The sequence below is a fragment of the Mirounga angustirostris genome, unplaced genomic scaffold (assembly GCF_029215605.1).
Source record: "Mirounga angustirostris isolate CCGP_5_RB_7025 unplaced genomic scaffold, mMirAng1.0.hap1 SCAF_6, whole genome shotgun sequence".
Classification (NCBI taxonomy): Eukaryota; Metazoa; Chordata; class Mammalia; order Carnivora; family Phocidae; genus Mirounga; species Mirounga angustirostris.
This window is the reverse complement of record NW_026991714.1, coordinates 150,968,167-150,991,347: the sequence shown is the minus strand read 5'-3', so window position 1 is coordinate 150,991,347 and position 23,181 is coordinate 150,968,167.

Genomic DNA, 23,181 nt, shown 5'->3' with positions numbered 1-23,181 from the left:
GCTGTTAGTATGGATACTGCCACAGATCTAATGAATGGGCTTTGTTTTCATTATATTTTCAGTCTTATATAAAGAAACTATATGTTTTGTATATAGATTTAATTACCAACCACTTTATAGAACTCTTGAACATGTTCGTGTTTTTTCATCACGGAATTTTCCAAGTAGTCAATAAGTCTATGTCTCAGCTGCATATAGCAACACTGATCTCTTTAATGGACCATTTGGACACCATTTATTGGTGTTTATCACAATATATATTTGTTTTATTTATCTTTTAATTCAGTTCCTTCATTTTCCTGCTTGATTCTTACTTAAATTTTGCGTTTTGTTCTTGGATTATATTTCTTCTAAAAACCCTCTTTCAAAAGTATCCTCTCCAGCCTCAGGAGCCACATTATCCTACTTTTATTTTGAGAGAATTTTCATCAGGCTCACACAGTGTTTAACTCATCCCCAGATAAGAAGAAGCCGGATTTGGTATTTCCACAAAGCAGGAAGATAGAGTCCCCTTGGCTTTTTGCCCCATACCTCCTTGGGAGGCTAGTAGAGCCACCTTCTTGGATCTTAACTCTGGAATTTGTTGGTAAACATTCACATTGCAGATCTAGGTGCACAGACTGATGGCGGTGAGGGGCCCGGGATTGTGGGCAGCTCCAGGAGGAAATCCTCCTCCTTACACTGTGTCCTTGTGTTCGGGGCAGTGGCCTAAGGAACGTGGGTTTGTGAGTGCTCAAGCTCTCGGATTAGCTACAGTGGTGACTTTGCCCACTCTGTCTTGTGCTGCTGCAGGCCAGGCACTGACAAGTCTCATCTACGAGGCACGATTTTGCTTGGGGCAACTCCCCTATCACCTCCAGGAGCACTGATTGCAAATGTTTCTTCCTGGCCATCTGCTGTGGGCTGTTGACATGCTGCAAGCTGAGGGTTCCTGGCTCTCCTTCCTGAACCCTAAGAAAAGCTCTGGAGTGTACTGTCCTGAGAAACAGCTGTGTTAATGCCATCCGTTACCATCAGCAGTGCATCTAGTAGACCTTGATATTTGAAGGTGATAGAATGGGTGCCCTTGGGTACAGCCTTTTGGAGACTTATATATATAAGATATAAAATATAAATATTTTATATAAATATTTTATATAGTTATATAATATGATTTCATATCCTTTCTGCATGTATATCTGTTATTTATATATGACTATATATTACTAAGATCTTTATTTAAATTTGTATATAAAACTATAGATATAGATGCAGTTTCCCTCCAACTTAAGCTGGACTTAACGCAGGAATAGCTGAACGCCTATCTACTTAGAAATTTCAAATCAATTTAACTAATTGCGCCATCCATCATGAAAGACCTTCCAGTCTTAACTCACTATTAAAAACACTGTGATAAGAAAAGAGAAGTACTTTATTGTCACAAATATTTCTCCCATGGCAATTGATTGCAAAACATTCAAAGTGTTTGAAGTGCCCTTTGTTTGCTTTTCTTCTCCAAAGTATTTCCAGAAGGCTGTGAATCTGATGATTGGTTCTTAGTAATAGAATGAGAAGTTTAGTTGTATTGATCCATCCTAAACTATAAGAACGTGCCCTCAAGTTGATACAAGTTCATCAGAATAATTTATCGTGAGCATGTCCTCTGAGGGCTTCTTTATAGTTTTAGCTCATATCATCCGGTTTCCTTGTAAGGTGTAAACAAAACCCACACGGGTACGTGCATGCACAGTGATTGAGAGAGATCTGTGCACAAGACTTAATTTTTATTTTATTTGTCAAATTTTGAGCTTCGAGGGTGACTTCAGGTCCTGGACATGGGTCCGGTGCCCTCCGCCCAGGCACTCTGGGATCTTACAGACATGCCCCGGGTTGTGCCTGGCTGATTTCGCCCTGCAAGCGGGAGCGCCAGCCGCAGAGCCTCACGGGCGCAGCTACGCAGGTGCCTTGATCACTTTGCTGTCCTCCGAAGGTTTGGTTCAATGGTAGAACGCCATTCTTTGTTTTGTTTCTTGGATGGTTTCCTCCAGGCAACACTTGGCATTACGCAGATCTGTTTTGGCCCCTATCCAAGTCATTTAGTACCACGAGTTTCTCACTATGAAATAGGTTCACCTGTAGGATGGTCCCATGGTCTAGACACCGAGCCCTCATTATTATTATTAAGACGCTGCTTCTGTAGAACATATGTTTACAGCAATGACTCTTAATTTCCCTCTATACACGCCTGGAGAGGCTCCTCTAGGGCCGGCACTTTTTTGTTCTTGGGAATTAGGAGATCAGCTAGCTAAATTTCCAGCTGTCCACTTCACATTATTATTTAAAATTAGAGATGACAAAGGTCACAATTACAAAACACAAATTGGTAGTGTGTCTGTCGGAAGGCACAAGGAGGGGCCTTTCGATCGCTCTGGATCTCAGTGCAAACATTTCCATTTGGGTCACTATGAAGCCATGGTGAAGGGACATATCACCGTCCTTTTGCTTGAAGGGAGGCGTGGGCTACCTCAGCCCATTTGAATCTCCGGTTAAAAGAGAAAGATAACACGCCAGGGTCATTCAGCAAATGTTTGGTGTTAGTGCAGAAATTGCCTTCATGTGCTAAGATGTTTCAGCACCTCCAGAGTTGTTGCCAGCCATCTGGGCTGCTGGGAACACTAAATCAATCTGTTGTATGCACAAAGCCAAGTAATTTATCTGTCAGGTAGTATTTCATTTAAAACATATTTCTGCGCAAAATGAAATACGTAAAAGAGTCCATTTCCATACTCAAGTCTGGCAGTTCCCATTATTTCACAGATAAAATTGTCTTTTTAATGGAGCAAGAAGGTCCTTGGGCTCATTGGCCTTGGACTCCAGAAGGAGCTTCTATGTACGTTTCGCAACTGTCCGATTACTGTTGGGAGAAGTATCGGGATGCTGTTTTGACTATCGTCTCTTTCCCACCCGGTGAGTGTCACGCGGACAAACCCTCACGCCAGAGGGCCAGCTGAGGTTTCGCATGATGCCTCATGACAAAGTATCGGTTCATTATCCGATCTGATGTGGTTATAAGCATAGCTCTATTTCATAGCCTTATACTGAGAGCCGGGCAAGCTTTATGGAGCTTGAGCTTTCCCTCTCGCTCAGATTTATGTGCCTCCACGCTCCAAATGTGGAAGTGCCTTCTGGCACCCCCTCGTGTCTCCTCTGTCAGACACCCATTTGCATGACAGGAAGTGCATGGGTTGTACACCCTGCATATACCTGTTCTGTTAAATTATTCCCTTTTTCAATCATAAAATCCAAGCAGGAGTTGGATGAAAAATAACTGGCTCTCTGCCACCATTTTTGTGGGTTTTTTTTTTCCAATAAATAAATGAATCATTCGTAAGTTGATGCATTTAATATGGGGATCCCAGTCTGGTATCATTTCTCCAGACCTGGGATCTGATTAATGACACACTGTTTCAGCTGAATTTACGTTCCTATTCGCCTGGGAAAACGCAGCTTGTTCTCCCTTCCCAAACAGACAGGAACAGTGTGGGAATCGGGTTTCTCATACCTGTGTGTGCCAAAGAGGGTAACAGAAAAGGGCTGTGGAATACATTTCAGAAAAGCCTGCTTAGAAAGAAAAAAAAAAAAAAGAACACCCTTTGTACCTTTGAAAATATTATTATTGAGTCTAAGTGTCTGTATCCTGCTTTACTCCTTCAAAATGTATCCAAAATTTACTCCTCCTGTTTTACTCCTTCAAAATGTATCCATTTCTGTTTTAAGACGCTCCACGTATTGAGATGCTTAAGCATACATCTACCAAGGTGCCCGGCCACGTTGTGCATCACCATTGACTCGTCTCCCTTCTGAGCTCCTCTTTCTCCCTCTGCTCCACCTCGGGCAGGCAGAGGCCCCTGGAGCCTTCTTGATGAGCATCTGGAGGTGACCGTGGGTTTAATTGCCTGATGGTATAATTCAGGGAGAGTGCCATACAGGCTGGTGCTAAATCCCCATTCCTTAAATGTTTCTAAATGTCAGGAAGAAATACCGTGAGGATTTCGGTGCCTTACCCAAGCGTGCATGGTTGGCTAAGTCTGAGGTGAGATTTTAGGCCTGCAGGAATATAGCCTGGCTGGAATGACGGGATGGCTTCAGTGCCCTGTCCCATGGTTTGGATGACAAGGACACTCCAAAACTGCTCAGGGTCGTGAGTGCCCTGAGAGAGCACCAAAGCGGTTGCTCCGAGTGTATGGCCAAGGGTCCTGGGCTGTTCCAGATAAGGCTGTGCCATCCCTGGGTATTGGGAAATCCATTGTTCCCTCCACTCTGCTCTCTGGTTTTCCCCGAACCTTTGTTCCAAGGTCTTCCTACTGATTTCTCCCCAGGGCAGCCGGAGTAGCCGCCCGGCTCACACGCCCGACGCTCCTCCCTAGGAGCCTTGGTGGCTTGCCCTGCTCTTCCTTAGCTGCGAGTTTGCCTCGGGCCCTCCTCCCTGACCCTGCCATTTCCCCCCCACTCACCGCTCATTGCCCCGCCCTGGCCCGCACAACACCCCTCTCCCGCCCTCAGGTGCTCCCCGCTGGCTTCATCTCCTGAGTTTGCCCGTTAGCACCAGCAGCTGCCTCTGCTAGGGAACATTTTCTCACCTTCATGCCCAGTGAACTCCTGTATTCCTCAGGTCTCAGCTGGCTATTCCCCAGATTTTGTGTGGCAGCCAGCAGCTTGGTGGCCCCAGAGAGTGTCGGACTCGCTGTGTCACTCAGCTTCACCAGCTGGTCTGGGCTGAGATCCCCGGGGCACACACTCCACTCTCTGCATGGCTATTTTGGCATTTCTCTTGGACTTTCTTGGCCCTGGGAGAGAGCCTAGCTGGCTCTTGCTCATTGTGTTCATCAACAAATATCTGCCGAATGCCAACCATGTGCTGGGCAGATCTGGGTGCCCAGATCCAGCATGGACAGACAGCGAGCCTCCAAGACTTGCTGTCAGGGTGCCGTGGTCTCAGCTAGTCCAGCTGTTGTTTTGGGAAGGGCACCCAGGGTTACACTTGGCTTGGCTGTGCCTCCTGAGGCCAGATCCTAGTCTGCCATCTTGAATGCATATCCTAAGAATTGTAACTATGTGTTTAGTTGGGAGCAAACCCATGCCTGTTCTGCCAGAGTAGGAGAGTCTGGGGGAGGTGACAGGGGTCGGGGGTGGAGCAGGTATTGGGCATGAGATGCAGGCTTTCTCCAGAGCTTGGCCAGAGATTGGGTCTTACAGCCTCGGTAAACCTGGTTTGACTCTCTTCACCAGGATAATTGCTCATTATCTCCCCAGGTCCTGTGTGAAGATGCATGAGCATCCTAAGACCTGGTAGAGACCTCGGGGCCATGCAGCTGACCAGCAGGCCCTCTTCAGAGAGTTACTGGAGTACCCCAGTAGATCGATTAAAGGCCACTGGTGTCTGTTCTTTGTGAGAGATGGGGGAATTGTCCTCCTTCACTGTTATTATGAGTCACTATTATTATCTCAGCCCAAATGAGATGAGCTGCAGAACATGCCATGGGATGTGCCTCCTCCAGGGACTCAGTGCTTTGCCATCTTACCACTTCTGGTGTGGAGTGACTTGGCATGAAGACAAAGTTGGGGGGTAGTTATGCTCTCAAACAGTGTTAGGACAATCCAGTCCAAGAAGCGGGCTCTGAGGTTGGCACGAATGGGAGTGAGTTTATAATATTAAATAATGGGATCTTCCATGAAACACTTCCATGTGGACAGACCTGCATGAAGTCTTCACTTAGTCAAACTATCCAGATGGTTAAGAAAGAGCAAAACTAATTGTGTTTAATCCACAAAATCTGAACAAGTCAGCAATTGTTAGGTATTTCAAGTTTCAGAAAATATTTTTTTAAGATTTATTTATTTATTTTGGAGAGAGAGAGAGAGAGCAAGAGAGCGAGCCAGAGGGAGGAGCAGAGGGAGAGGGAGAAGGAAACTCAAGCAGACTCCATGCTGAGTGGGGAGCCTGATATGAGATTCCATCCCATGACCCTGAGATTACGACGCTGAGATCATAACCCTGAGATCATGACCTGAGCCAAAACCAAGAGTCGGACCCTCTACCAACTGCACCACCCAGATGCCCCAAGTTTTCAGACAATATTGATTGGGTTAAGAGTATGTATATAATCAATTGACCTGTATGTGTGTGTGTGTGTGTGTGTGTGTTGTTCAGTAAGCTCCTTTGTGAGCAGGAGCACCCAGTTTCCTGAAATCAGAGAGGGTGAGCTGTGAGGGGATATAGGAGCATTTCCTGGAGGAGTTCATCTCTCTTTCCCCCCAGAACCTGGACGCTGTGCCGCTTGAGAAAATGTATTTGCTTTTAACCAAAGAGTAGCCCTGAGACGCAGGCTGAAAGAGAAGCCTGCCTGTCCTCGACCCCTGGTGTGTTCTAGCCCCAGAGCCCAGGGAAGGGAATGTCCTTTCCCTCCCAGCAAACACTGAACACAGCGCCAGACCACTTGCCTGTCAGCCACCTCATCAACCAGGAGGTCCCACAAGGCCTGTTTCGTGGGAAACAGCAGAGTCAGGCTGGCTCTGGCCACCATGGGATCACAGGCTGTGAGGTTCGCCCTCCTTGGTTTGCATTCCCAGGTAATGGTCTTCTAAGCAGTGGCAAGGCCGCTCATTGGAACTGACACTCCGTGATGGGCTTAGACAAACATGGGAGCCTGGCTGGCCTCCTGCAGCCCCGTGATGGGGACTGACCCAACATGGTTATCATCTGATTGAAACCATCAACTCATTTCCCATAGGTCATGGGATATCAGCCGAGCTCCAAATCGGAAAAGACTGGGCTTCATTGCCTGATTACCGGCGGCGGCCCCAGCTGAGTTCAAGGATGTGGGATGTAAAGTGCTGTTTCCTCCTGTTTATGGCCGAGCACAGGAGGTAGAACCATGCCCCGAGGAAGCTCCTTCCTGCACATCTGCACACTGGAGCGCTGGTAGCTAGGGATGCTCTTCGGAAGGTTGTGAGCCCAGCCCCGTAGGAGTGGGGACAGGAACCGGGCAGCACCCTCTTTGAGCTTGAGGAAGGGCTCTGGGTGGGTAAGAGCTGTGGGGACAGGATGTGTATTGTCCCCTGTGACTGCCTAGCAAACAACCACAGCCCGGGTGGCCCAGAACAACAGAAACGCTCTGTTCCACAGTTCTGGAAGCCAGAGTCCTGAGGTATCACAGGGCCACGCTCCCTCAGAAGGTCGTGGGAAGCATGGTTTCAGGCCTCTCTCCCGGCCGTTTGTGGCCCCAGGTGTCTCTTGGCTCTTGGATACATTACTCTGTTCCTCTATCTTTCCATAGTGTCCTCCCTGTGTCTCCACACTGTCTTCTCTGTGTCCACATCCCCTCTTTCAATAAGAGCAGCAATCACATTGGATTAGGGTCCACCCTAATGACCTCATTTTAACCTGCTCTCTTCTATTAAGAATCGATTTCCAAGTGAAATGGTGTTCTGAGGTACTGGGGTTTAGGACTCCAGTGTATGTTCTTCGGGAACACACCTCTACATTTAACAGGAAGGGAACCCAAAAGGGAAGGGAACCTGAAGACATATCTGTGCTCCCATGTTCACTGCAGCATCGCTCACAACTTCAGTGCGTGTTGGTGGATGGTGGATCAAGGGATCGAGGTGCATGGACACAGTGGAATACCACTTGGTCTTTAAAAAGAAGGAAACCCTGCCATTTTGAACAACATGAATGAAGCTGGAGGACATCATCCTGAGGGGAATAAGCCAGACACAGAAAGAAAAGAACTGCATGATCTCACTTATGTGTGGAAGGAAAAAGTCGAATCATATAGAAGCAAAGAGGAGAATGGTGGTGGCCAGGGTCAGGGAGATGGGGCAACGGGGAGACATTGGTCAATGGGCAGGAAGTTGCAGTTTCTGGGGCTCTAATGTACAGCAAGGTGACTATTGTTAATCATGGGGCGCTGAATCTGGACATTTGCCGAGAGAGTAGTCTTCAGGGGCCCTCACCACACACACAAGAAAAGTAACCATGTGTTGGGGTGCCTGGGTGGCTCAGATGGTTGGTCGTCTGCCTTCGGCTCAGGTCATGATCCCGGAGTCCTGGGATCGAGTCCCGCATCGGGCTCCCTGCTCCTTGGGAGCCTGCTTCTCCCTCTGCTTCTCTCTCTCTCTCTGTCTCTCATGAATAAATAAATAAAATCTTTAAAAAAAAAAAAAAAAAGAAAAGTAACCCTGTGAGGAGGGGAAGTGAATTAGGTTGACTGTAGTAATCTTTTCACTATGTATATATTTATCAAATCGTCATGTGGTACATCTTAAATATATGCAATTTCTAATAAAAACAAAAAATCATAACAGGAACTATGGTGGCCAAGTGCTATTGCTGGAAAGCCCTCTATCTGGACCACAGCCCCGGAGCCGTGGGATCTGTGGACAGCCCTGTTCACGTCTGCCACACCTTTGCTCTGTTTCCCGGCAGAGGCAGGAGACCTGAGCAGCTTTCTTGATGCCCAGACTGAACAGACCTGCATTCTTGTCAAGAGGGAATTCATTCTCCACACACCAACCTGTTTTTAGGACCTTCTGACTGATGCTGGCACAAAGAATGGGAAGCCACCTTGAGCCAGCCATCTTTTCCATGAATGGTTGTTCTGGATAGTGGTCCAGAACCTTCTACCAGTGGCCAGCGGAAGGGGATGTGTCAAACTCCCAGGAGAGAGGAAACACACCCTCGGCAGGGGGGGGGGGGGGGGGTCTGCAGAGCCAGGAGCCCCCTGCAGCAGCCCCAAGGACCCCAGCATGCCGTCCAGTGGGATGTGCCCTGTCACAGCCCCCGTAGGTTTCTGATGCAAATGCGCCCCACCTGTCACCTTGCATGAGCGTGACCTGGAACAACCCAAGGTTTCGCTTGGAAAAGTTTGCCAGCAGTGTGTCAGGAGTTATTAGCGAGAGATAAAAGCTGGTGCCATCACGAGGTGTGGAAAGACGGGAGGCGGCGGGCTTGGCTGTGGAGGACGGGCCTGAAGGACGGGGGTGTGCGGGGAGCCGTGGCAGGTGGCCCCGGCCACACCATTCATCCGGCTGCTACCTGGATGTTTTGTTTCTTATTAAGTGTTATTTAGAAAGGAACTGTCCCTTGTCGTTCCTCTCATCTCTCTCTCTTTAATTTTCCTTCTTTGCAGTCGCCAGAGGATTAGGAATCCACGTACACGGCTATAATTACCACGGCGAGCTCGTTATATCCCTAGGTGGGAGGCCCTGTTGATGAGGATTTGATGCAGAAGCCGACAGATATGATTCTGAGGGTTCCTTTTTGAAACTCAGGTTTGTTACCTGCTAAGTCTCCTCACTATATAAATGGTTATTTCAGTGATGGCAGAAATCCGTGCTTTTCTGTTCTGCAGCACTGTGAACTAGGAGCCTTCAATAGCCAAATGTGCCCTGGATTTGCACTCAAGGTAATGCCCTGGCCACAAAAATGAGATTTAAACAAAAGCTTGAGAGAGCGCTACATCACAGGATGCTTCGAAAAACAGGACAACTGATTCAGATCAGCAAAGGGGGTAGGAAGAGATCATGTAGAAGCTGGGGAGTTTTTCTTTTATTGGCATGAGCTCCAGGTTCAGTTTGGTTTTCAGGCGTAGATGTGGGTCAGCCCAGGAAGATCACGGCCATGCTCTGTGGCAGGCGTGGTCAGCCTGCTTGCCACACTCCATTGTCTGGAGCAGGATCCCTGGAATGGGTCTGATAGTGAGTACAGCAGTATAAAGCGCCTCATTCATAGGCCTCTGGGACATGCTGGCTCTGCTGAGGGGGAAAGCACAGGTTGCCTTCTTAGATCCCAGAGAGTTGGATGAGTGATGGGCTCAAAGTCTTGCCAAGAAGTTTCTGCACTGGGCTTTCAAAATCCTCAGTGGCGATGATGTTCTGGAATGTGCTTCCTTAATGGACAAAGCAGGTGTGGGCTCCCTGCTTCCATGGCCACCAGGCCTCCGGGGAAATGAGGGGTCCAGGCGAGGAGGATGCAGGGCCCCCACAGCTCCCACTGGGTCACAGGAAGGGACAAAGTTGACTTAAGGATTGCCTGGAGGTCCTTTCTTGGGAGCCATGCTTGGGGTGGCCTGTCCCGTCTCCCAGTTCCATTTGAAGGTCTCAGACCATGCCCACCCTCACCCCAGGGGCTCCCACATGAAGATCACACCGCAGTAGGCAATGGTTTCTAGTGGAAGTGCCTCCATGAACCTCCTCAATAGGAAGCTGGGGGCCGCTCTCCTGCGGCTCTTTCCGGGCTGATCTGTAATGTGGCTGCAGGGTTCGCCCCTCATCCATCCTTCGCCCCTGACCTTACATGCTTTCTCAGGTTTCTGGAACCTTCGGAGCTTGCGATATCAACCTCCTCCCCACCAGGCACTATAAAGTCCCTGTCCTCTCACAAGGGAGGGCACGCGAGTCCACCAGGCGTGGCCCCAGATTTCTTGAGGTGCTCTCTCCCAGTGTCCTGGCCATATCGTTTCACACGGGTCTCTTCCCCCAACGTGGCACAGGGATCCTCAGCCCTGGGGGAGACCACAAGCATCTCAAGATGGAGGCCGTTTCTGCCTCCCTCTCTCCCAGACCTCGCAGGTGACATTGGCCTTGAGGGGCTACTGAGGGCCTGTGGGTCAGACCACCCTTGAAAGTGAGTCTCTGAGAACTGTGAAAACTTCCATCAACTAACATGGCGTGTAACCCTTGTGTACTGTATGTGCACCCCCCCACACACACACGTGCGCACCCACAGAGGCCGGAAATGGCAGGCAGACGCCCCCCGCTCCCCCCCGGGCCGCTCTGCTCTGCTCCAACTGCTGGGCTCCGTTCCTGCATGCCCCTGCTTGCTCCCGAGCGCAGCCACACGGTGCCTGGCTCCCCGCCTCCCCGCCTCCGTGCCTCTGCCCCAGGATGAGTTAGGGGCCCCTCCCCGGGGTTCTCCTGGCGTGACCTGGTCACTTCTACCCCAGTGATCATCACCTTGTATCGAAGGCCTCTCGATAACTAGACGGGGGCCTTTTTGGAAGCAGAGAGCCTGTCTTTCATTTCTGAAGCTTCCAGAGTTTGCGCGCAAGGGGCACATATGTGTGGGATGAACATCGTTCACCTCCGGACCCACAGCTTGCCGTGTGACTCCCTTCCTTCCTGTACTGTATCTCCGTTTATGTATCTGTACATCTATGTGCCTAGCATTTCTACCTGTACTTGTCTTTATCTGTATCTGCGTCTGTCTGTAGCCAAACCATGCCGTGTATGTCTGTATTCATCTACTCCGACTGTACACTTACCCACTTGTACATAGGCAAAGCCTCACCTTATATGCTTTCTGATCTAGACATTCCTGGAGCACTGGATTGGGCTGGGGATCACCACCGCACCCACATCCCCCCGGGGAGGTGCAGGGCCGGCCTCCTTGCCTTCTCATTCTTCCTGTTTCTGGACAATGTAACTCTACCACTTGTGGCTGTTGGAACGATCGTTTCTGCTACAAACCAGGAGCAGGACTGATTTTCTTGTATATGGACTGAAAGACGGCTTTTTTATTTTGTTGGCATAGTCTCTATGCCGGACATGGCCTGCATTTTATTTTGAACATTTCTCCAGTGTAAAAACACACCAGAACATTAACTATAGCTCTGGAAATCTGGAATTTTCCCACAACACAACCATGCAATATAATTTAAAGGTTCAGTTCCCTCAGTAAAATGAGACACCAGGAACGGTGTCCCCTGCTATAACTGGGTGGTGGGGGGGGTGCACCGAGTCACTCCCGTGCTGTACGCCAAAACCTCAGTGAGAAACACTGGTAGGAAACTCTTCCACAGGCTGCTGGCAACCTTCAGAGGAGACCTTCCCAGTTATTATGACTCTCCCCCAAATTCTCATTCTAGGCTTCTTTTCCTCGGTAGGTGAAGCAAAATATCAGAAGAGCTTAGAGTAGATGTGTGGGTGCAGGTGGCCCTGGTTCCCATAGCCCGCCCCCGGCCCCAGCATCCTCTGTGTTCCATGGATGGTGGAGATGAGGAGGTGGCTCCCAGGGTGTAGGAGGGCCTTTGATGGGCAGTTGCACATACCCCAGTAAAACCCCACCCATAAACGTGTCAGCTCTGCTCTGTAGGATGGAGGGTGGGTCCCGGTGGGCTAGAGGACGTGGGAGCAGAGGTGTGGGAGGGGGTGTAGGGGGGAGGGGATTATGTTTCATAGACGTAACGTGGTTTCTCCTGGGGGAAAAAATCACATATTTTCATGTCTTTATCCCATAGCCAGAAGCCCTATGAAGCCTGGCCCAAAGCTTTAGCTGTCAGGCTCACTCAGGATGACTCCTGATCGTGGACAAGTGAGAACAGACCTGGCCTAGAGGAGGGTCATTGCAGTCCCCAGGACTTGGCTTCATGGAGCACCTTGCTTTAGAAAATCTGGTCTTCACTCATGCTTCCTTGCTCCGCTTTCTTTCCAGGAGTAATCCTTACTTAACTTCAGATTCAAGATGCCAGACCCCACCTTGACCTCCTGCAAAGATTCATAAAGCAAAGGGCAAGCAAGCCTGCATGCCACCCAGAAAAGCTGGGCCTCCGAGGTGTGACATCTGGGAGGGTGAACGGCACCCTGGCCGGGAGCCCGTGGCCCCAGTGGGTCCTGCCAGCTCGGTGCTCAGCCAGAAACCTGGATGCCATGTTTGTGCACTGCACAGCTTTGAAGGATAGTGCTCATCTTTGTGAGCATTTTACCTTCCAACAAAACGGTCTTCAAAGGGATCCTGGAAGCTGGATCATTAGGAAATTGAGAGGGCTTGGAAAGAAGATTCCTTTTCCATAAAGCAATCACTTTCCCACACTAGCTAAGTCCCAAGGTTCACTCACTTATGACTATTTATATGGGTATAAAATAATGCAGATGAGGTGGCTTTTCTAACGTGCCATGAATCATCCGACAAAGCCTTCCCATTCAATTAGTATCGGGCCACATGATGTCGCTGACACGGACCCCCACTGTCACTGTAGCTCACAGGAATGCCAACAAGGGCTGCAGGAGCGTAGCTCCTTGTGCAGCTGACTCGTGCCCCACAAACCTGCGGTCATCGTATCAGGGCTCAAGGAGAAGAGGAAAAGAGAATAAAATGGGGGAACTCAGGAGGAGAGAGTAAAAGGCAGCAGACAGAGGAAATCGAACTGAAATGCCAGGCCCCTCTGGTCCTGGGTCAGGTGTCTCCTCCATCTCCTCCAACACCCCCACCATGCCCTCAGGGACCTTCAGGGAACATGAATCAGCCCTGCTTTTCTCAAACCTACTCACAAGGAGAAAAGCATCAAAGCCAAACTCCTGTGTGAAGGAGAACTGGCTTTAATGCCATTTTCTGCCACTGACGAGCTATGCCCCCCTGAGCAAGTGCCTTTGTCTCTCTGCCTCGGTTTGCCTCATCTGTAAAATGGAGACCATAAAACTACAGTATCTGTATTCTACGATGACTTTAATAAACCAATGGCATATTTCAAAATTAATATACGTATTTAACGTGGTAATATTTATTCTTGTGAGAAGATCGTACAATTATAAGACAGATCCACAGGATCAACCACTGCTTACATGGGCCATGGGCTATCGAGCAACTTGCACTGTGCCTGGCACATAACAGGGCTCAGTGAGTGTTATTCTTGGGATAATTAGGAAAGATGGAATGATGACAATATAGTTGGCTGGGCTGGAGCTCAGCTAGAGATTTACCCAGTGAGCTATTAAGCTGTGGGAACATCTGAATGATACTTCTTGAGGTTGCCTGTTTCAGGGGACACCTCAAAATGTCACCAGAACCAGAGCAAAGGGGCATCTAGCGGGCTCAGTCCATAGAGCATGTGCTTCTTGATCTCAGGGTCATGAGTTTGAGCCCCACTTTGGGTGTAGAGTTTACTTAAAAAAACCAAAAAAACAAAAACAACAGAGCTAAGCTTTCAGATGGAAATTGTTTTGTTTTAAAATTTACTTTTTTCGGGGCACCTAGGTGGCTCAGTCGTTAAGCGTCTGCCTTTGGCTCAGGTCATGGTCCCAGGGTCCTGGGATCGAGCCCCGCATCGGGCTCCCTGCTCGGTGGGAAGCCTGCATCTCCCTCTCCCATTCCCCCTGCTTGGGTTCCCTCTCTCACTGTGTCTCTCTCTGTCAAATAAATAAATAAAATCTTTAAAGATATAAAATAAAATAAAATAAAATTTACTTTTTTCATAAGTTAATTTTCTACGTACTGAGTTGATGTAGGAGCACATCCGTCCTAACAACTGTTAAAATATCTTTCGCTTCCATTTGTTACGATCGGCCATGAGGTGTGGATTCACAAAAGTTGACACACTGTAGTTTTTTCTGAGGAGTCCCCCAGGCACTGGCTGCGGTCGGAGGGGGTCTGTTCCTTGGAATCTCTGGGTCCGGGCCATCACTGAAAACACATTTTCCATGCCCTGCCTTGTGCTTTCTCTGCCGGCAAACCCGCGGACGCCGAAGACAGGCCTGGGGCACGAATCGCAGCTGCCAACTGGCTTCCACTCCTCTCCACGTTCCCGAGTGGTCCCCAGAACAGACCTGGAAACCCGTGTCTCTGAAGCTGGAAGCCGAGCAGTCCTGTGTGGAATGCAGTGTTCACAAACCCTGCACACTCCTAAGTCGCTTTTCCAAAATGCATGCAGACCCCGGCTGAGCCCAGAAAAAACACCTTGCGTGGGCCCTCGTGCTGCTCTCGGGGCTCGAGAAACGGTGGCAGAGTGTGCTATACATTGCTAACACGGGCACGCACCGCAGATCCTGCGTGTGGAAATCCCGTGGGGGCAAAAAGGACTATGAAAAGTAGGTCATCGCAGGGCGCCTGGGTGGCTCAGTTGGTTAAGCGACTGCCTTCGGCTCAGGTCATGATCCTGGAGTCCCGGGATCGAGTCCTGCATCGGGCTCCCTGCTCGGCGAGGAGCTTGCTTCTCCCTCTGACCCTCCCCCCTCTCATGTACTCGCTCTGTCTCATTCTCTCTGTCTCAAATAAATAAATAAAATCTTAAAAAAAAAAAAAAAAAGTAGGTCATCGCAGACCTCCAAAATGTGTAGAAACCCCCGGTTGTGACGGTGATGGGAATGAGGAGGACGGCGATTCTGTCCGGGAGCAGCCCCGTCTCCCCTACGGCTCAGGTCTCAAACAGGCGCTGCTGATACGGCAGCAGAGCCCTAGAAAATAATAAAGGTATTTTGTGAAAAACTCCTTAGTCTGTGGGATAAACCTGGAGCAGTGACATGTATAGCTTCAGGCTTATTTTTAGATCCTCTAGAGGATGAATGTGTGCGAGAGAGAGTCAGAGAGAAAGAGCAGAGAGAGAACGGTTTAAATCATAATAACTTCATAAAACAGAGTTTTCTTGTAATATTCTTTGGTAATGTTGAGCTGAAAATAGATTTACAATCAAAATGGGCTTAATCTGATATTAAAGAATTCTCTTAAAATCCCCCAAACAATTGAGATTTTTTTTTTTCCTCCCTTTGGTTTGTTTTGCGTTAGCTCCTCCAAGAGGCTGTGGACGTAAAGAAATATATTGACGTTAATTAAAGTGAGTTTTATGTTGCTCGGTGAGGCAGTTTCAGCTCCAGATGATCTGCTGCAAACAGCCCTCCATCTGTGACAGAGAGGGTGCCTACCACCCCCAGTGATGAGTCACCCCTAAAGGCACAGGGCGCTGGATGCCATGGGGCCTCTCTGACAACAACAGACAGGAGTGTAGCCATTCCCAAGACTACTCCATACTTCTGAGTCCACACCCAGCACATTCAAAGGGATTCAAAAGTCTAGGTCATCCCTCAGAACATGGCACCCAGACTCTAGGCGTCTGGTCTAATCCCTCAGGTCCTCAGGTTAGAAACTGGGACATTGGTGAGTTTTAGGAAAAAAACTCTACCAGAATTAAAGCCCTTTCTCTTCGGGGAATGGCCGTGCATTTCCCATAGCATAGTGAAAGTGGGTAATTTTTGCTTGGATTTGTCCTAATGAAGGCCTTTTACATCGGGGAGCAGATCTATCTCACGGCACACCTATCACCTCAGTTGACGAGGTCTAATAAAAATCCTTAATTAAAAATAATCGTATTAATGATAATATCATAATCAGCAGCCATAATTCCAGGTTTTGCATGTAAAATCATTCGATTTTGAAACAAATCATCACACTCCTCTCAGTTGGCTTCTTATTGACCAAATTAATCAAACAAGAGAGACTATTTTTAAAGTACAAGCACTACGCTGTAGACACTTTCCTTCATGACTAACAGCATGCTAGAAGCTCCGAATGTTGATGGCACTGGGATGGGTCACATCTCCCTGTCTGTTCATAACATCCCAGCAGTGCTGGATCCGACTCTTTGCAGCTTGGTCATCACCCCTGTGCATTTCCTGCTGAGCTTCTGCACTGACTCACTTGGGCCATAGTGATTTCCTAATGCTCCCTGACAGCCTTCCGAAATGGATGATGCTGCCGGACCCAGAAAATGAATCACTGTAATCGCTCTAATATGTCCATTGTCCACTGGCCAGGAGGCTTTGCCTTTTCTGAGGTGCTCCAGCATCCCATCACCACAAACCGTGGATTTCCTCGGTGAGTGGACGGAGAACTTTCTAGGAGCAGGAGATGTAAAGAGAGACCAGCTAGGACTGTTGGTGGCCTGGATGGTGCCACACGGGGACTCCAGGGACGACTCAGAGATAAAATGTCTTTTGCATGTTGACACTAAGTTCTTAAGGATGCTCTCTGAGTCACATGTGTGATGCCTGCTCCAGAGGCTTGAAAGGTAAGTCATGACTTCAGACGAGAGTCACACGTGATTGACGGATCGAAAAAGTGAAAGGCAAAGAGAGAATGAGCGATAAGCTGAATATACCAGGCATCATGTTGAGTTTTTTTTTTTTTTTTAATCTCTAACAATTTCATGTAAATCTGTCTTGACTATAGAGTTTTAGGAATAAACTCAGGGCCAAATTCTTAGGCATTCAAAAGTTCTGAGATTTCGGGGCACCTGGGTGGCTCAGTCGTTAAGAGTCTGCCTTCGGCTCAGGTCATGATCCCAGGGTCCTGGGATCGAGCCCCGCATCGGGCTCCCTGCTCTGCGGGGAGCCTGCTTCTCCCTCTCCCCCTCCCCCTGCTTGTGTTCCCCCTCTTGCTATGTCTCTCTCTGTCAAATAAATAAATAAAATCTTAAAAAAAAAGTTCTGAGATTTCAAATTGCATGTTGTCTGCTGTCAGGAAGGATTCCCAGGGGTTTTCTGCTTTATAGCTGCTTGACTTTGGGTGCCCAGCCCTTCATTACGTTTGGCTGGTGACCGTGGAGAACAGTTTGTTACCAGTGGCTCTGGAAGCAGCATGCTGTCCAGGAGGACCCGGGGTGGAATAGAAGGAAGAAAGCCTCATTGCTGATAGTACGTTGACTCTTTTTTTTTTGGGGGGGGGGGGATCTTGGCAAAGGACCCAAGATTACAAAAGTATGTGGAGTGGGTTGAACTATGCCAGCCCTCAGGAAAAGGTCTATCCACCCAAAGCCTGTGAACGAGACCTTATTAGAATAAAGGGTCTTGGCAGATGTAACTAAGGATCTTGAAATGAGATATTACACTTGATTTAGGGTGAGTCCTAATCCCAGCAACAGGCATTCTCGTAAGAAGAGAGGAAGACCAAGAGACAGGCAGAGGGAAGGCCACCAGAAGCCTGAAGATAGGTGGACACTGGGCGATCCTTTTTCAAATCTGGGAGCAGCGAGATTTGCTGGCACCACCAGGACCTGGGAAGCCTCATGGAGCAGGTTCTCCAAAAGAGCCTCCCAAAGGAATGAACTCTGCCAATATCTTGATTTCATGCTTCTGGCGCTGGAACTTCAAGAGAATATGTTTCTATTGTTTTATGCTACCCGGTTGGGGCAGTTTTGTAATGCAGCCTGAGAAAACTATACAGTGTCTGTGATCCGTGTTCTGGCCACCTGGATCTTTATGGAAATATTCAGTGAATGTAACATTTCCTTTCTTATGTTTTTCAACTTGTATCACATCTCTGAAACACGGGTTCTTTTCAGCAGGTAGATTTTTGCTGGCGAAAGGAAGCCTCCGCATTTCGTAGCCTCGTTATAACATGCCAGACCTGAAGGGCTCCCTCGTTTGGCTTCTGCCTTAGGTCAGGTTCCCAAAGCAAAGTCTGAGTCAGGGATTTGTGTGCTCATTGCTAATTGAGGGAATGAGCTTCGGGAAACACTTTAACAGGAGCATGGCAAGCAAGCTAGGAAAAAAGGAATGAGCTGAGGAAGGATGTGGCCTCTGCTAAAGTCTGGTCGTGGCCTGAAATGGGAGTGGGAGGTTGAAGGGAGCTATGGAGTGTGCATCACACCCCTTACAAGACACCTGGTCTTCATACCACCAGATCAGCCAGTCATTGGTTGTGGCTGAGGAGGGAATGGAGGTATGCATCCCTGGGGTTCGTGGAAACTGGGGCAGTGGCAAGCCGTGAGCTGGGGGATGGGGGATTTGGGTGGGCATCCACAGCATCTATGACAGGTGCACCAAGGGTTATGGCTTCCTGGACAGACACCCGTGTGCCCATCTGAGAACTGCCACTCTCTATTTACTTTTAAATCCACTAAGACCTAGCTGCCTCAGGACCCCTGGGTCATGCAATGTACTAAGACACAAACCAAACCACTCCTCCGCTCCCCTAAACAAGGGCATTTGGTGTCCCCATGCTGGAGTGGCTACAAGTAATGCCTGCATTCACATTCTTATTATTTCTCAATATTTCAAAATGAAACTTCAAGGGAATGATGTGCTTAAGCTTCATTTGTTCATTCATTCGTTCTATACGCACTGAGCCCTGCATGTGGTGTCGGGAGCAAAAGATGCAACATTGATAAAGTACACTTGTTCTTCCAAAGAGCTCAGGGCCCAGGGCCAGAGGCAGGCCCGGGAGCAGATCACAGGGCCAGGGGGATAGCTGATGCCATAGAGAAGTGGATCCTGTGCCCATATCAGTGCTTTCAAAGGCCCTAACTCTGACAGATCAGAGGAGCAGGACGAGATGGATGCCCAGGATAGGCATCTGCCAAGTGGGGAGGTGAGCAGCAGGACCAAGACTCAGAGTCGTCAGAAAGCATCAGCTTTCCCCCACACAGGGAGGCATTTGCTGGGGTAAGAGAGCAGTGCATGGCAGCATGAGGAAGACAAGACGGCCCCCTGCCAAGCAGTTTGGTGAAGAAGTTAAGGTCAACAGGGTCAACAGTCCTGGTGAAATCTGGGACTGATTACAACCAAAACAAAAACAAGTGTGATGTTCTCTGAAGTTGAAGTCGGTGTAGCTCAAGGTTGGCAGCCAGACATGAGAGCAAGAGCACCTGCCTGGCTCTGTCCCATTCTAGCTGAGGGACCTCGGGCAAGGTGCTTAAAGTGGCTGTGCCTCAATTTCGTCACTTTTAAAATGGGAGCAGAACAAAGTATTTCCTTTTAAGGGTCTCGTGAATATTTAACAAAGACAGTAAACCTTGTAAGTCAGTGCCCAGCACGGAGTGGGCACTTGATACACGGTAGCTGTGAAGAGACTAGAGCCCTGCCTGGCCTTACCCCATGAGCTCAGGAACCATTCCTTGAGAACGAAATCTTGCATCATGTCATGAAGCTTCATGCACATTTTATATTTGGCAACATAATGTCTTTATGTTTGTTTTAATATAAGATGATTTTTCTCCAAGGATCCTTTTAAGGCAGACACTCCAGGAGGATGCACCTTGTTCCTATTGAGATTCTGTGGACTCCCTGGGGTCCCTGTGGGTCTATAAAATGTTGTGATGTGCTTCTCTGTGTCCTGCACACCCAGCTGAAACTACCATTCATTGGAGCAGCTGTGTCCAGGGAAGGGATGGGATGCTGGTGTAGACTCAGTCTTCAATGGTGCATTTGGCGCATGTGGAAAGATCTTCATGGTCAGGCTGTTTTTCACACCAGTCATGCGAGGCAGACCAGGCCAGGATGGGGGATTTACCCACAGCTCAGTCTAAGGAAGTAGAGGTGCTCATACTTTTGGGGGTGAAGGTATGAAAAGTGAAAAAGTTCAGGTTTTAAGTCTCTGCTCCTGGGGTAGACATCCTGATGCTCAGTGTGTCTGAGCGAGGTGGGATGCTATTAGGTGTGATCTCTTCATGTGTTAGCCATTTTAGAGAAGAGATTAGGCAGCCAAGTTGCGCCTTATGGTCTATTATTATGGAATCAGGTCATAACAGAACCATAATAAATGTGTACAATGGAACAAGGGAGGTTTGCTATGGGAAACTTGACTCTTAATTTCCAGAAATTTCTGAGCTTGATTCATGAACTTAATGTTGCAGGGACATAGGTGTTATAGCAAACACAGAAAGAATGCCATTTTTATAGCATTTACCTTAAGAAAAAAAAAATCCCCCAAATACTTTTTAAAACATTCTAAGATACTCTTACCGCATGTGCTAAAACATTTATTTGATGCATGAGTAAGAAAAAACAGGGATTCCAACTTTCTAGCAATGGCATCACAGCTCTGTCCAGTACATACAAGTGGACTATCAGGGTTTTGGCACAGTTGGGGCTCTTTTCTAATTGCTGTCTGGATGAGCATCAATTCTGTGTGTCTGTCTGTGAACCTGACAGACACACAGCCACTGAATGATCACTGCTTCTGCTCTGAAAGCAGAATTAAGCCTTCAGTGAGAAGCTTCCATGCCAAACCCAATAGGTTTTCATAGTAACTTTTGGAAAGAGAGCCAAAGGGAAGGGGGGAAGAAGCAAAGAAAAGTAAAAGGGAAGAAATCAGTCACCTGGTTCCCAAATTGCTTCCATGTGGCTTTGGACAGCCAGCAAAGACCTTGAGGGTGGATGGGTCTCATCCCCAGAGATAAGCCATGACTCTCTCCTTTCACTCTCCAGGAAATGCCTCCGCTTCCCAAGTATCAGGCCTCTCAGAAGTTGGCCTAGGGGTTCTGAGGGCTAAGTGTGAAGGTTCCCGAATGGCTGTGGTTGTCCTAACTAGTTCTGAGCAGGTGTGCTTCTTCAGCTCTTCTCAGGACATGGTGTCCAGCTATCAGTGAAGTCGGCAGCGCAGTGGGCCTAGGTAACGTGCTGACTCACTGACCCATCGTATAATCACTCTTCGTGACAAGCTCACTTCTTCCCATCAGCTCACTGCAGCTTGGTTGGAAGCCACACACAAATCACTCCTGGAAATCAAAGATATTGGAATTCCCTGTTCAGGGAGTCAATAATTAATCCACATCAGAGATTCCTGCTCCAGAGCCCATGTCTGCTAGAAACCTGGCTGGTAGGAATCCACAGCATCTGGAGGGATTCCATAAGATTGGAAGCCAGAAGCAAATCTCTCATGAAGCTCATGGAGAGTTGACTGACTCATGAGTCACCGTTTGGGCACATCAAAGTCACCTGTAGGCTGTGCTGGGGACACAGCCTAATACCCTGCTATGATGTAGGCACAGGCACTGGGGCCTCATGTGTGGTCAATACCCAAGGGGCAGCTAGAAAGTGGATGCATTGAAATGGAATTGCTGATCGCTTTCAGGGCAGGTGGATGGTCAGGGGGAAAGGTGGGTAGCTCAGCATGGAAGAGTAAGGTGTCAAGAACCCAGAGACTCCTTAGAGCACAGGCAGCTGACTCCATGTGGCAGTACCCGTGGAGACTTAGCCACACTCACACATGACTTGTCATATTTAATATGGAAGAACTGAGAACTCTTCTGTCTTGCTTATGCTCAGTTAGCATTTGTTGAATGCCTGATCAAAAAATGAGAGCCACCATTCGAGTCTGAGGGATTGAAGAATTAAAAAGGCAAACACAAGCACAATGTGTTACTTTGGCAAACCCAAAAGTTTGCTTGAATAACTTTCAATGCTGAGCCTAAGCCAGAGCCTCCCCCTCTCCCCAGGTTCCCTGGTTCCCAGTTGAATATTCTCTATATTACTCTTCCTCTGGTGTTTATCCTTAAAAAGACATTATGGAAAATAACTTGAATTAGGTCCATACTGTCATTTGGGTGGTTTGTGTCACTTAGGAAAAACAAAATTGTCTGATCTCAGTCACACTCTTTGGGTCTTAATCCCCAGGCATGAAGGGAGTGCTTGTGCTAGGACTATTGCAGTAGTCTCTAGGTGTGAGTGAATCAGGACATAGACATCTCAGTAGGACATAAAAAAGAAAAGGACAATCTTTCTGTGCTGCTCAATGTTAGTTCAGGCAGGGACTAAAGTGTCCCTGGATATTCTTGGAAGATGGAGGCAGACAGACAAGTCCCTTTGTGTATTTGCATATTATCAGTTTTGCCCTGGAGATGGCTTCTCAGTGGTTGGGCCAGGGAACTTTATAGTCCTACAGTTGTCCCTGATTGTTAATCCAGTCCTCTCACCCTCTACATCTTGTCCACCGAGGAATTCCCCCATCTCTGCCAGACACCTGCCATGATAAATAGCTCTCAGGATTCTGAGTAGGCTGATAGATAAGACTTTCCCTCTGAAGACCCAAAACCCAATTCCATGAAATCCTGACCATGACCCTTGCATTTAGCCTCCCTGACAGTACAGAATAAATTCAGACTTTCTTCCCTGAGACAGACTTCCACATTCTTGAGGTCATCAGCTGGATATATCCCTACTCTTTCCTTCTCAGGAAAAATGTGGGTTCCTTCAGCTTTTCCATCCTCTCCCATCCAGCACACCCTCCCACAGAGGAACTCCAGTCTGCCGAAGTATTTTTAAGTGGCTGCTCAGAATTGGGTCTAGTTGTGATGGGACTCTAGATGGGTGTCAAAGGTGGTCATCCTCTTCATTTTGGTCCCCTTCTCTTGTAGGTTCAAAGATCTAAAGTGCAGGTACTGGCGCCTGCATGTACACACGTGTGCAGAGCCAGCCTGGCCGGCGTGGAGGCGTTAAGACAGCAGCCCCTTGATGATTTAGCTTACTTTCCAATTCCCTGTGATGAGTTAGAGAGACCAAGAAGGCAAAGCCGACTGATACAATGGTGATTTTCTCAGGACTCCAAGACTGAATTAATTGTGCACACCTTGAGCAAAGTGTGGCGGAAACAATAGGAAAGCTTGCTTTAAAGTCGTCTTATTAAGGGAGAAGCATCCTGGCCTCTGTCTCGCAGGG